Raw genomic sequence first — 14,535 nt, forward strand, 5'->3', positions numbered from 1 at the left:
AACTACTGTCACACCAAAATTTGGACTTCAAAACCTATAGTCATATTCATCAAATATGTCTATACAGACTTATCTACAGCAAGACAACAGTAGTAGTGCAGAAAGGTATGGGACTGCTCTTACTGACAGTAACCTTGAATTTTACAAATAAACTGGGAACTTTTTTTATTTGTTTGGTTTTTGAGACAGGGTTTTGCTATGTACCCCATGCTGTCCTTGAACTCACTCACTATTCAGCCTTCACGTCAAGAATGTTGGCATTATAAAGTAATTTCAAAATGTATATTGAGAGTCTCTAGACATCTCTGTGGCATAGTCAATGATTTGCATTTCAGATGCCCTGGGTTCAATCCCCAACACTGGGCGAAAAAATAGTATATTGAGATCTCAGAGAAATTAACCTAGCTAGGTAAGACTTTGTATACGTATTTACTGGAGAATTATTACATTGGTATGTGAAAAGATTTGTTTGTAAAAGATGTAAAAAAAAAAAAATAGATGTAAGGGGCTGGGAAGGTGGCTCAGTGGTAGAGCGCTTGCCTTGCAATGCATGATGCCCTGGGTTCGAGTCCTCAGCACCACATAAGCAAAAAGAAAAAAGCCGGAAGTGGCACTGTGGCTCAAGTGGTAGAGCGCTAGCCTTGAGCTGAAGAGCTGAGGGACAGCACCCAGGCCCAGAGTTCAGGCCCCACAACCCGCCCCCCCTCCCCAAAACAAAAGCAACTGGGCTGGGAAGGTGGCTCAGTGGTAGAGCGCTTGCCTTGCATGCATGAGGCCCTGGGTTTGATTCCTCAGCACCACATAAGCAGAAAAAAGAAAAAAAAAAAAAAAGCCAGAAGTGGCACTGTGGCCCAAGGGGTAGAGTGCTAGTCTTGAGCTGAAGAGCTGAGAGATAGCGCCCAGGCCCAGAGTTCAGGCCCCACGACCGGACCAAAAAAAAAAAAAAAAAAAAAAAGTAGCTCAAGGGGCTGGGAAGGTGGCTCAGTGGTAGAGCGCTTGCCTTGCATGCCTGAGGCCCTGGGTTCCATTCCTCAGCACCCCATAAGCAAAAAGAAAAAAGCAGGGAGTGGCGACCGGACCCCAAAAGAAAAAAAAGCAGCTCAAATTAGTATTAAAAGTGATTATTGGTTTTTCTTGTTTTTGTTTTGCTAGTCCTGGGGCTTGAACTCAGGGCCTAAGCACTGTCACTAAGCCTTTTTGTGCTCAAGGTTAGCATTCTATCACTGGAGCCACAGCACCTTTTCTAGCTTTTTCTGAGGGTTTATTGGAGATGAGACACTTGTGGGTGGGCTGGGAATGTGGCTTAGTAGTAGAGTGCTTGCCTACCATGCATGAAGCCCTGAGTTTGATTCCTGAGTACAACATAAACAGAAAAAGCTGGAAGTGGCACTGTGGTTCAAGTGGTAGAGTGCTAGCCTTGAGCAAAAGGTCAGGGACAGTGCCCTGGCCTTGAGTCAAGCCCCAGAACTGGCACACACACACAAAAAAAAAGTTTCATGGACTTTTCTGCCCAGGCTCGCTTTGAATTGTGATCCTCAGATCTCAGCCTCCTGAGTAGCTACGGTTTTAGGCGTGACCTGCCAGCACCTGGCTAAACGTGATTATTGTTAGGGCCAAGGACTTGTCTCCGTGGTAGAGGGCACAATCCCTAGAACCACAAACAAAAAGGAAGAAGTGATATTGTTGCACTATAATAAATAACAACATATAGGAACAGCCATTGCTTTCTTCAAGAGCCTGAAAATAGATTGCCCTCAAAATTAAATATAAATCTACATAGTAGAGAAAACTAAATGTAAGAGGTGCTTAAAAGATACTTTTGCTGGGGGCTGGGAAGGTGGCTCAGTGGTAGAGCTTTTGCCTTGCATACCTGAGGCCCTGGGTTCAATTCCTTAGCACCACATAAGCAAAAAGAAAAAAGCCGGAAGTGGCACTGGGCTCAAGTGGCAGAGCATTGGCCTTGAGCTGAAGAGCTGAGGGACAGCGCCCAGGCCCAGAGTTCAAGCCCCATGACCGGACCAAAAAAAAAAAAAAAGATACTTTTGCTGGGCACATAAAAGCAAGAGAAAAGACTGATATGTCTGCTTTCATTTTGTATATGTCTCTGCTTTAAACCATTGTGTGGTTACTATGGAATCACCTTGGAATCCAGGATTTTATCACTGATCAATACCATCCTTATAGGGGACAAAACTACCCCTAAGGAGTAAGAGAGCTTCCTCAGGCACTTGTTTATTCTGACGGTGATAACTTCTATGGATCCCTCCTAAAACAAGGACTAAAATGATCAACCAGGTCATTCTTTGACTGCATGGTTTAATATATATATATATATATATATATTTATATATATATAAATATATATATATATATATCTTCCCCCATTCCCAGTTTCTTGTCTAAGTGTTTATCTCATGTCTGTAATCCAAAAGACAGATGAAGATGTACTGACTGAAGTGCTGTCTTCCCATGATTGCAATATAATAAATCTTTTCTCTGTCCTTCTATTTGGAGTATAGGGGTGAGTGGCCATACCTGACATGGAACTCCTGAAGTTTGAAACTGTGGCGTGAAACTCCAATTTTGTGAGGCGAACGTGATAACCACTACACTACGGAAACCGCGCTTGAAACTCCAATTTTGTATTGCTCAAGCACTGATGATGTAGCTTAGAGTGAGCTTCTAGAGCATGTGCATCCCATGCACAAGGCCAGTATTTTGATAGTATATTAACATTCTGGTGCATACCTGCTGAGCATTAGTGTTTGTTGTACAATGGATTTTTATCAATATTTTCCCTTTCCAGAATCCTTTCCCTAGGGAATTACCTTCCACATCTTATTCTCATGAAGTTTGGCCTTATTTTGACCAAGAAATATGAATAGAAACGTTAAGAGCAACTGCTGAGCAACAGTTTATGAGCCATCCCATGATTCGCCATATTATTTTTTTCTCTGCTGGGAGAGCAGTATGTCCCCCCAAAAAGTCACTTTTCCAAAATGAAGATACATAGAACCACAGCTATACATAACATGTAACATGAGCAGAAAATAAACCTTTATTGTAAGCTGCTACAACATATTTGGTTGTTACCACAGTACAATCTAACTAGCCTAATCTAATATAGTCCTAAAATTAGTTGTCCTTGAGAATAAACCTAGAACTTGCAAGAGATCAGGAAGGTAGAGCAACTGTAAAAAAGTAGAGGCCTGGGGCTGGGAAGGTGGCTCAATGATAGAGCACTTGCCTTGCATGCCTGAGGCCCTGGGTTCGATTCCTCAGCACCACATAAGCAAAAAGAAAAAGCCGGAAGTGGCGCTGTGGCTCAAGTGGTAGAGTGCTAGTCTTGAGCTGAAGAGCTGAGGGACAGTGCCCAGACCCAGAGTTCAGGCCCCACGACCGGACCCAAAAAAAAAAAAAAGTAGAGCCCTTTCTTGGCATACCCAAAGCCCTGGAGTTAATCATGTGGCTGAGGGGGATAAACCCTCTAATCCTGATTCTACTAGGAGAAATGTTAAGTAGTCAGATAAGAAAGCTCAGTGAAGTCACACACACCCTTAATCTCAAAATTCCAGGGGTTGAGGAAGAAAATACTATGTAGCCAGGTAAGTTCCAGATTAACTTTGTCTACCATAGCAAGACTCTTAAAAAAAAATTAAAAGGCAAATGTGACTGTAATTTAATAAATGGGAGCCAAATAATCATTCTTGTCAACCAATCACTATTTCTTTGAGAGAGATTATTTTTTGTTGTTTTTGTGCCTGTTCTGGGGCTTTGAACTCAGGACCTGGGTATTATCCCTGAGCTTTTGTGATCAAGACTGCTGCTCTACTAGTTGAGCCACACCTCCAGCTTTTTGGTAGTTAATTGAAGATAAGAGTCTCAAAGACTTTCCTGCCCCATCTGACTTCAAACTACGATCCACAGATCTCAGCCTCCTGAGTAACTAGGATTGTAGGCTTGAGCTTGGCACTAACACTGCCCTTCAGGGCCTTGTCTCAGTGAAGCCACACTAAATGTTCATTCTTGTGTCTCTGTCACCTGTGTGATAAGTGAGATTATCTCAAACTGCCTCAGATAATGAATTTTTTTTTTTCCCCAGTACTAAGGTTTGCTGGTTGGTTCTTCATCTAGCTCAAATGGCTTCACCTTCCCCCACCCCCCAGCCTGGGGCTTGAAATCTGGACCTGGGAGCTGTCCCTAAACACTTCAGCCCAAGGCTATCACTCTGCCACTTGAGTCGTGGGCCACTTCCGGTTTTTCTGGTGGTTTATTGGAGATAAGAGTCTTACGGATTTTCCTGCCTAGGCTAGCTTTTGAAGCTCCATCCTCAGATCTCAGCCTCCTGAGTAGCTAGGATTACAGGTGTGAGCCACCAGTGCCCAGCTCAAATGGTATTCTTTCTTTTTTTTTTTTTTCTGGTCGTGGGGCTTGAACTCTGGGCCTGGGTGCTGTCCCTGAGCTCTTCAGCTCAAGGCTAGCGCTCTACCACTTGAGCCACATCTCCACTTCTGCTTTTTCTGTTTATACGGTACTGAGGAATCGAACCTAGGGCCTTATACATGCGAGGCAAACACTCTAACACTGAGCCACCTTCCCAGCCCCACAAATGGGATTCTTAAATGGAGCTATGCCTCCAGCTCTGCATTTTTTGCTGATTATTTTGAAATCTAGCAAACTTTTCTGCCTGGGCTAGTCTCGAACTTCAGTTCCCTATATCAAAACCTCCTTAATACCTAAGATTACCAAAATGAGCCACTGGCCCTTGTTTAACAAAAACTCTTTTGCCAGTCCTGGGGCTTGACTCAGGGCCTGGGCACTGTCCCTGAGCTTCTTTGCTCAAGGCTAGCACTCTACCACTTGAGCTACAGCAGTGCCACTTCCAGTTTTTCTGTTTATGTGGTGCTGAGGAATTGAACCGAGGGCTTCATGCATGCTAGGCAAGCACTCTACCACTAAGCTACATTCTCAGCCCAACAAAACTCTTTTTAAGATCAGTATGCTTTCCTTTTTTTTACCTCTGGGGCTTGAACTCAGGGCCTGGGCAAGTCTAGCCCTCTACCACTTGAGCCACAGTGCCACTTCTGGCTTTTTCTGAGTAGTTTATTCGAGATAAGAGTCTTACTGACTTTCCTACCCAGGCTGGCTTTGAACTGTTATCCTCAGAGCCAGAGCTCAGCCTCCTGAATAGCTAGGATTACAGGCATGAGCCACCAGCACCTGGCTCAGTACGCTTTCCTGATGTGATTGCATGCTCACCCAATTAATGTTTACTCTATTGTAAAGGCTGGTCTTCAAACTCCTGGATTCAAGTTATTGTCTCATGTCAGCCTCCAAAGTAGCTAGGACCACTTTACCCCATCAATTTTCCCAGTAATTGTATTTTTTATTGTAAATCAGATTCTAGTTTAAATGTTCTATGTGTTTAGTGAACACACACACACCCTCACACATACACACACACACACACCCTCTCTCTCTCTCTCTCTCACACACACACACACACACACACACACACACACACACACACACACACACACACACACACACCCTTGCCCCAAGCCCTTTTTTCCTTTCTGCCTACTATTAAAAGTACTTTAATGGGGGGCTGGGAAGGTGGCTCAATGGTAGAGAGCTTGTCTTGCATGCACCACATAAGCAGAAAAAGCCAGAAGTAATGCTGTGGCTCATGTGGTAGAATGCTAGCCTTGAATTGAAGAGCTGAGGGACAGTGCCCAGGCCCAGAGTTCAAGCACCATGACCGACAAAAAAAAATTACTTTAATAATCACTATGATAAACTCTAGATTACAGCACAATAGACTTGTGGGGACAATAGCCAGCCAGATTTCCTAAAGCCATGCACCTTTTACCTTACTATGTGCTGCCTTTGACAAAAAAAGAAAAATCACTAATGCCAAAGGTCTTGTGCTGCTGGAGGTCAAAGTAGAGATGGCCAAGTACCAGTGGCTCTTACCTATAATCCTAGTTACCCAGGAGGCTGAGATCTGAGCATCACAGTTTGAAGCCAGCTGTGGCAGGAAAGTCCTTATGTCTCTTATTTCCACTTAACCACCAAAAAGCCACAAGTAGAGCTGTGACTCAAGTGGTGGAGTGCTAGCCTTTAGCACAAAAGCTTAGGGATAACATCCAAGTTCAAGCCCAAGTCAGGTACCAAAAGAAAGGGGGGGGTGTGTGGAGAAAATGATATTACTACCACTTAGTTGGTGCCTGTTTTCTCTCACAGGGCCTTTTAACAATAAATTCCTTGCATTTCACCTTGTCTTGTGGTGTCTGATTTTCTGAGGATGTAAAGCTGACATGAATGTAGGAAGGATGGGATAATTCCTACCATAGTACTTCTAGTGTTCCCTGTCAGCCACAGGAATAGGTACATGACCCCATCTGGCCAATAAATGAGCCCCACACCTTGTCTAAGTGGCTCCTCATGAGGTCTCAGCATCATTTAGCTCCTAGAACATTAGCCACTTGATCAACTTGCACCATAGACAGGACTGACAAAATGAGCACAGGCTTGCAATGCTGCTGCCTGGGCCCAGCTGGTAAGAGATATGTATTTATGCCTTCACCTGCAACTTCCTGATCCTAATGGGCATGCCACCTCATAGACCGTGGTACTGGGCTTCCTAAGCAAAGGAGACAATAGAGTCAATGGAGCCACCTAGGTCAAGAGATTCATCTATGTACAGAACAAATTGATCACTGGGAAGCAAGACAGAACAACCTACTCTCCTTTTCTTCTTTTGATGGACTCTCAGATGTTTCAAGGCTTAATTCTACATATAACCTGTCCAGAGACTGTCCATATGGTCACAAGGGTGTACCTGCCCAAACTGGCAGAGCTCAGGAGACAGAGTCAAAGTACCTGTATCTGTTTGGTCACTTTTTGATCTCTCTGAAGACCAGTTTCCCCAATCCTTACCATATAAAAAATTGCCATTCATGAAGCCCAGGTCACTTATACTCCAAAGACCATCCTAAAGCCAGGTGTTGTGGTACACAACTATAATACCAGTACTTGGGGGATTGAAGCAGAAAGATCATGAGTTCCTGGGCCACATAGTGATAACCCTCCCCCCAAAAAAACTATAAAAACTGATGATCCTGATGACTAGATTCTTAGGATCATTTTCAAATTCCTGAAGGGAGGAATTGCTTAGGCTAGCTTTGGCCAAGTGTGGCAAGGCTGCCATTCTATGAATTAAAGTGTACTGAGAGAGAGAGGATAGAGTAACACTTTCCAGAAAATTAGGAGTAGAAGTTGGGCAGACCAATATCTCTCCACAACTGGAGAATAAAGGGAAATTTGTCTCTCTTTGTGTAAAGAGATCAGAAGACAGAATTTTACACCAGAGCTTTTTAAAGCTCATGCCTGTAATCCTAGCTACTCAGGTGGCTGAGATCTGAGGATCACGGTTCAAAGCCAGCCAGAGCAAGAAAGTCCGTGAAACTCTTACCTCCAATAAACCATGAGAAAACCAGAAATGGCGCTGTAACTCAAGTGGTAGAACGCTAGCCTTGAGTTGAAGAGCTGAGGGACAGCATTCAGGCCCATGACTGACCAAAAAAAAAAAAAAAAATCTCTGTGGCAGACTTTCCAGCGCATATCCTTAGAATCACTGTGATTGTGATTGGATTGACTGTGGCTAATGGAAGTGAATGCCTTGGTTCCTGTGTGGTAAGTTCAACCCTGCTCTACCTGACAGAGGGGCTATTAGGATTGAATAGGGTGGGAGTTGTTCTTTCACGTGGTAGAATGCCTGCTTAAAAGGGAGAAATGGAGAAATGATTAATATCCAATATATATGGCCTTTAATAATGATGCCAGGGGCTGGGAAGGTGGCTCAGTGGTAGAGTGCTTGCCTTGCATGCATGAAGCCCTGGGTTCAATTCCTCAGCACCACATAAACAGAAAAAGCTGGAAGTAGAAGCCAGGCACCGCGCGCTCATGCCTGTAATCCTAGCTACTCAGGAGGCTGATATCTGAGGATCACAGTTCAAAGCCAGCCCAGAAAAGTCCGGGAGACTCTGATCTCCAATAAGCTACTAGAAAACCAGAAGTGGCGCTGTGGCTCAAGAGATAGAGCCCTTGCCTTGAGCTGAATAGTTGAGGGACAGCGCCCAGGCCCAAGTTCAGGCCCCATGACCGACAAAAAAAAAAAAAAAAAAAAGATGAGTTGAAAGTTTAAGAATTTGTCCTGTTATTCATTTGTCTGTTTCCTATGAGCTCTACTTAAGACTTCCCTTACTGTTTTGTACTAAACATCACTAGACCACCAAAACTACATTTCCCAGACTCTTCTGGCTTCCACTCAGATTGGACCCATGGAAGTACAAAATACAGGTAGGAAATTGTATGACTGGAGAAAGAGAGAAGCCATTATTCTCTTGAACCTGCTAGAGACTGCCATCAGCTAGCAGTTAGGATTTGGAGACCTTCAGTGTCTCTAGCAGTGGTGGCATTTGACCACTGCCACAGGCAGTGTTGGTCACACAGAGGGGAGGGGCAGCAGTGGCTACCCGTAGGCTCCAGGGACCGCTGGCAGTTCTGCCTGCAGCAGCATTATGAAAACAATGTTCTAGTAGTATCTGCAACAAAAGTACTTCAGGATCTAATCATCCCCTCCCATTGGATTGTCCAGGCCTTGGAGCAGGACAATCTCTAGTGTATTCCACTTACCCTTCCACTCCTTCATGCCTTCTAGCACATTTCTAACTGTTCTCTGAAATAGTTTTCCTTCATTTAAAATTCCAAGCATAAAGGAAAAAAAAAGGTGAAGAAGTGCAGCAGTAGAGCTCACTGGACACTGACGAAAGTGAACTATACAACTCATAGGTGGAGGAAGGGACTGGGAGTGAGTGAAGGAGCAGAAGACACTGTACAGAAGGAAATGTAATTACCTGACTCATGTAATTGTAATCCCTTTGTATATCACCTTTATAGTAACAATAAAGTAAATTAATTAAAAAATAAAATAAAATTCTAAGCACTCCTACAAGGCATTGCCCATGCCTTGTACCTCCCCCTAACTACCTGAGCTTGCTTGCTTGCTTGCTTCCTTCCTTCCCTTCTTCCTTGCTTGCTTTTTGCCAGTCCTGGAGCTTGAACTCAGGGTCTGGGCACTGTCCTTGGGAACCTCTCTGTGCTCAAGGCTAGTGCTCTACCCCTTGAGCCAATGAGCCACTTCTTGCTTTTTCTGTTCATGTGGTACTCAGGAATCGAACCCAGGGCTTCATGCATGGTAGGCAAGCACTCTACCACTAAGCCACATTCCCAGCCCCTATCTGAGCTTTCTGATGGAGAGCTCATTGCTTTTCTCCTAAGACACCTTGACTCTATTGCCAGTCAAAGGCCTGAACTCTAGTATAGGTGAAAGGACAGCAATGAGAAAAATTGGCAAGAGGGCCCCAAAACAGAAGGTTCAAAATAGGGTGTCCTGCCAGACACGTAGCTCATGTCTAACTACTCAGAAGGCTGAGAGCTGAGGATTGAGGTTCAGAGCGAGTCTGGGCAGGAAAGTCCATGAGACACTTATCTCCAATTAGCCACCAGTAAACCAGAAGTGGAACTGTGGCTCAAAGTGGTAGAGCACTAAACTTGAGCAGAAAAATCTCAAGGACAGCACCCAGGCCCTGAGTTCAAGCCCCATGACTGATAAAAAAAGGAAAGGATGTTCTGGCAAAGTCAGGTCATATTTCAGGGCTGTTAGTGGAGGGATAGATAGATGGTTCTCCAAATTCTGTCATCCTTTGACACAATTTCCCTGCAAGCAAAACAAGAAAAAAGCATTCTAATAGCATTTATCTATGTGAACACCATAGAATTATTACAAAACCTTTACTTCAGCCAAGTGCGGTGCATATACCTGTAATTCCAGCTACCTATAAGGTAGTGATCAGGCAGATCATGGTTTGAGTTCAGTACAGGAAAAAAGGTAGTGAGACCCCCATCATAACAAGCAATCTGGGCACTGTGGGGCATCATGGTTCACATCTGTAGTTGCAGCTACATGAAATGCCATCAGTAGGAGGGTTGTGGTCCAAGACAGTTCCAGGTAAAAACACAAAACCCTTATAACAATAATAATCTTAATAAAAAAGGGCGGGGCATGTGGCTCAAGTGGCAGAATTGTAAGCACAAGGCCCTGAATTCAAACCCCAGTACCACCAAAAAAAAAAAAAAAGAAAGAAAGAAAAGACTAACTAACTTTACCTCTATAGCCTCTTGGTGCTACCCAAGCCTGTGTGAGATTACTAAGTCTCTGTAGGAAGTGACTGTGAATGACCATGACTGGCCTCAAAGGTATATCAGTGGCAATAACCTTCTCTTAACAGTCTCTAACCAAGTCAGAGACTACATTTTGGTTATGTCCCAAGGAGGAGAACTATACATTTAAATAAGACCATGATTGGAAACTATCTCTTTTCTCTCTTTCCGTTCCTTCCTTTCCTTTTTTCTTTTTTTTTTTTTTTTTTTGGGGGGGGGGTCCAGTCATGGGGCCTGAACTCTAGGCCTGGGCGCTGTCCCTCAGCTCTTCAGCTCAAGGCTAGCACTCTACCACTTGAGCCACAGGGCCACTTCCGTTTTTATTTTCTTTTTGCTTATGTGGTGCTGGGGAATCGAACCCAGGACCTCATGCATGCAAGGCAAGCACTCTACCACTGAGCCCACCTTTCTTTCTTCCTTCCTTTCTTCCTTCCTTTCTTTCTTTCTTCCTTCCTTCCTTCCTTCCTTTCTTTCTTTCTGCCTGCCTTCCTGCCTTTTTCTCTTTCTTTCTTGTTTAAGACTTGGATTCTAACTTTTATTTTTATGTATTTATTTTTATTGTTTTGGTCTGGTCGTGGGCCTGCACTCGGCCTGGGCACTGTCCCTCAGCTCTTCAGATCAAGGCTAGCACTCTACCACTTGAGCCACAGAACCACTTCCGTTTTTTTTTTTTTCTGCTTATGTGGTGCTGAGGAATTGAACCCAGGGCCTCATGCATGCAAGGCAAGCGCTCTACCACTGAGCCACCTTCCCAGCCCGGATTCTAACTTTTAATCTGATGCTTTTGCTCATTGGCTGATGCTTTACTACCTGAGCCATAACCTCCAACCCCTGAAAACTTTCTAGATCCTACCCAGCTATTAACTTGTTCATGATCTTCAAGTCACTTAACAAGCTCAATCTCAATATTTCCATCTACTTTAAAAAATAGCACACACAAAGGTAATTAAAATATTTTAGAATAAATTGTTTCAAGGGGGTGGTGGGTTGGGAGAAATGATCAGTATTTTCCTCTACCTCACGTCTTTGCCCATCCTGCCTGGGATTTTATGAGTACAAATAGGATAATAGGTATGCAAATGAGGTGGGAAGTACAAAGCACCTTACAAAAGCAAGGAAGTATTATAATCAACATAGTTTTTAGCCTAAGATAATAAAGGCAGGGCACAGGCCCAGAGCCAAACAGCTGGATGGTAGGCTGGAAATCTTAATACTAAAGAAGAAAACTTTCTTTGTTCTAATTTCTCCTGAAGTGGCACTTTCATTGTAGCAGAGCTGGCACTGAAACCTTCTGAGATGCTGAAGTGGATACAGGAAGGTGTTTAGGGGGCAGAGAGAGCATTTTGCAGCCAGATGACACTGGAGAAACTGCAGCCTTGGATCTTCTGTTCCTTTTGGGAGTCAACAAAAGGATACAATGGAAGAGGGAGGGAGGTTACATCAGCAGGGCTCAGGTTGAAAGCCAGGTATGTACTGGATTCTTTAACAAGCTCTTTAACCAGTCACTAAGCTATTTTGGGAGCAATGATGTCAAGAGCACACTAAGACTGAATTCACTTGCCAACCACCTAAAAAACAACATTCTTGATGTAGAAGGTTTAAAAAGAACTTTGATCTGGAAGGGGCTTTAGGGATACTCCAGTCACACGGCAGAAGCTTGAGGCCCAGAGAGAGGCAGAAACTTGCTAAGATAACACAGAAGGGTCAGGACCATTGGACTGCAAGAAATGGAAACCCATGCAATCAAGAATGTTTTGTGAGAGCTGGAACTAGAAAGGCCAGCAAGGGAGAAGGCAGCTCTAAGACCCAATGTTCTAGGGCTGGGAAAGTGACTTAGTGGTAGAGCGCTTGCCTTGCATGCATGAGGCCCTGGATTCAATTCCTTAGCACCACATAGGCAGAAAGAGCTGGAAGTGGCGCTGTGGCTCAAATGGTAGAGCACTATCCTGGAGAGCTGAGGGACAGTGCCCAGGCCCAGAATTTAGGCCCATAAAAAGAGCCATTCTCTTGCTCTGTTCTTGCTCACTCAGTCTTGCTTGCTCTATCCATCTTTGGACAAGTTTGTTCCTTTCTCCACTTGGAGCTCTGTTCTCCTTTCTTTTTTTTTTTTTTTTTTTTTTTTTTTTGCCAATCCTAAGGCTTGAACTCAGGGCCTGGGCACTGTCCCTGAGCTTCTTTTTTGCTCAAGAATAGCACTCTACCACTTGAGCCATAGCACCATTTCTGTCTTTTTCTGTTTATGTGATAGATACTGAGGCATTGAACCCAGGGCTTCATTCTTGCTAGGCAAGCACTCTACCACTAAGCCACATTCCCAGCCATGCTTTCTCTGTCTTTAGGTCCTCTTTCTTTTCTTATTTCTCCTCTTCCTTCTCCTGTTTAGACAGTCTCATTATGTTGCCCACGCTTAGCTAGAACTTGTGATCCTCCTGTGTTACTTTCCTAAGTGGCTAGGACTTCAGGGGTATGCTCATGTGCTGGTGGTTCTCTTCTCTCTTTTATTGGCTATCAAGTGGTTTTCCTGACCAAGGCCCAATTGCCTGGCTCTCTTAGTTATATGGCAATTTCCTTCAGTCCCATGGTCCTAGAGAGGTCTGATTGGTATGTCTCAGGTGGCTGATGAGGCCAATTGGTTAGAGGTCAGCAGCTTAGATAAGAAATGGTGATCTTCACTTCAGGTGTTGGCCCCATTGCTCAAGTCTAGAAGCAGAAGGGGCCAAGTGATAGAAAGCATGCCAACGTTTATGAGCTGGGCAGCTTTTCCTGAGTGGGCTTGAAACCTCACTATCACTGGGACTATGATTGGAATTCAAAGTCCAAATTTCCTGCCTGGAACTTCCATGGAATTGTCATGGCTCATTATTTATTTATATAGCAGACAGTTCCTCAGAGGTGAGGGTTATTGGTTTGTTTCTTTTTCTGGAGCTTAAACTTAGGCCTTTCGCTCAGCTTTCTTGTTCATGGAGGGTTCTCTACCACTGGAGCCACATCTCTGACTTTTTACAGGTTCATTGGAGATGGAGTCTCATGGAATTTTCCACCCAGTCTGGCTTCAAACCACAATCCTCAGATCTCAGCATCCTATGTAGCTAGATTGCAGGTATAAGCCACTAGTACCTCAAAAAAGTTGTCAATGCTATGGTAAATACCATTATGGATTTCCTACTGTCCCTTATCCTCTGGAATCTATGAGATAGAGAAGAAAAATCCAGCAAAAGAATTAGGACACAAGATTGCATTAGAAGGGCTGGACCCTGGTTATTCATGTCTGTGGTCCTAGCTACTCAGGAGGCTGAGATATGAAGATTGTAGTTCCAAACCAGCTTGGGTAGGAAAGTCTGTGAGACTCTTAGCTCCAATAAACTGCCAAAAAAAAATCCCACCAAAAAAACCCAGAAGTAGAGCTGTGGCTCAAATGGTAGTGTGCCAGCCTTAAGCAAAACAAACAGAAAACACTCAGGAACAGTGCCCAGACCCTGAGTTCAAGCCCCAGGACTGGCACCAACAACTACTGCTTACTAAGTTCTGTGCACCAGTCCCTGTGGAGGACATTATGTTTTCCTGTTTCACCTTGCCAACTTCCCTATGAACTCTCCTCCTATCAGACTCAGAGAGCCCCACAGGGAAGGTGAAGATGAGGCTAGGGTAGTGTGGAAGTGAGGACTACAAACTCAACAGACCTCAAGGGATCAATTGTTATTGCTTGGACCTTGACCTTGGAATGGACTTTCAAGGGTACATGGATAGAGTCCAAAGTGAAGAAGGATCTTTCAACTATCAATACTAGGGCTGGAGGCATGGCACCTGCTTAGCAGACACAAAGTCCTGAGTGTGTGTGTGTGTGTGTGTGTGTGTGTGTGTGTGTGTGTGTGTGTGTGTGTGTGTGTGTGTGTGTGTGTGTGTGAAATCAATACTAACAACCCTCTGTGCCCAACATTTCCTGTACCCACTTCCCTTTGTTCTTCCACTGACTTTTAAGTCTTGCCTTAGGTGTCACTTCCTTCAGGAAGGCTTCCTCAGTCTAGGGAACTTGGGAAACTGATTAGAATTGCCGTTGGCCTTCTCTGTGTCCTCACCCAGTTGTAAATTCTTTGAAGAATATGCTGTAAGTTGTTGTTTTTCTTTTCTTTTTTTTTTTTTTGGTTCGGTCGTGGGGCCTGAACTCTGGGCCTGGGCGCTATCCCTCAGCTCTTCAGCTCAAGGCTAGCACTCTACCACTTGAGCCACAGCGCCACTTGCGGCTTTTTT

Source organism: Dipodomys merriami, unplaced genomic scaffold, assembly GCF_024711535.1.
Source record: "Dipodomys merriami isolate MVZ:Mamm:240054 unplaced genomic scaffold, mDipMer1.0.p SCAF_277, whole genome shotgun sequence".
NCBI classification, from domain to species: domain Eukaryota; kingdom Metazoa; phylum Chordata; class Mammalia; order Rodentia; family Heteromyidae; genus Dipodomys; species Dipodomys merriami.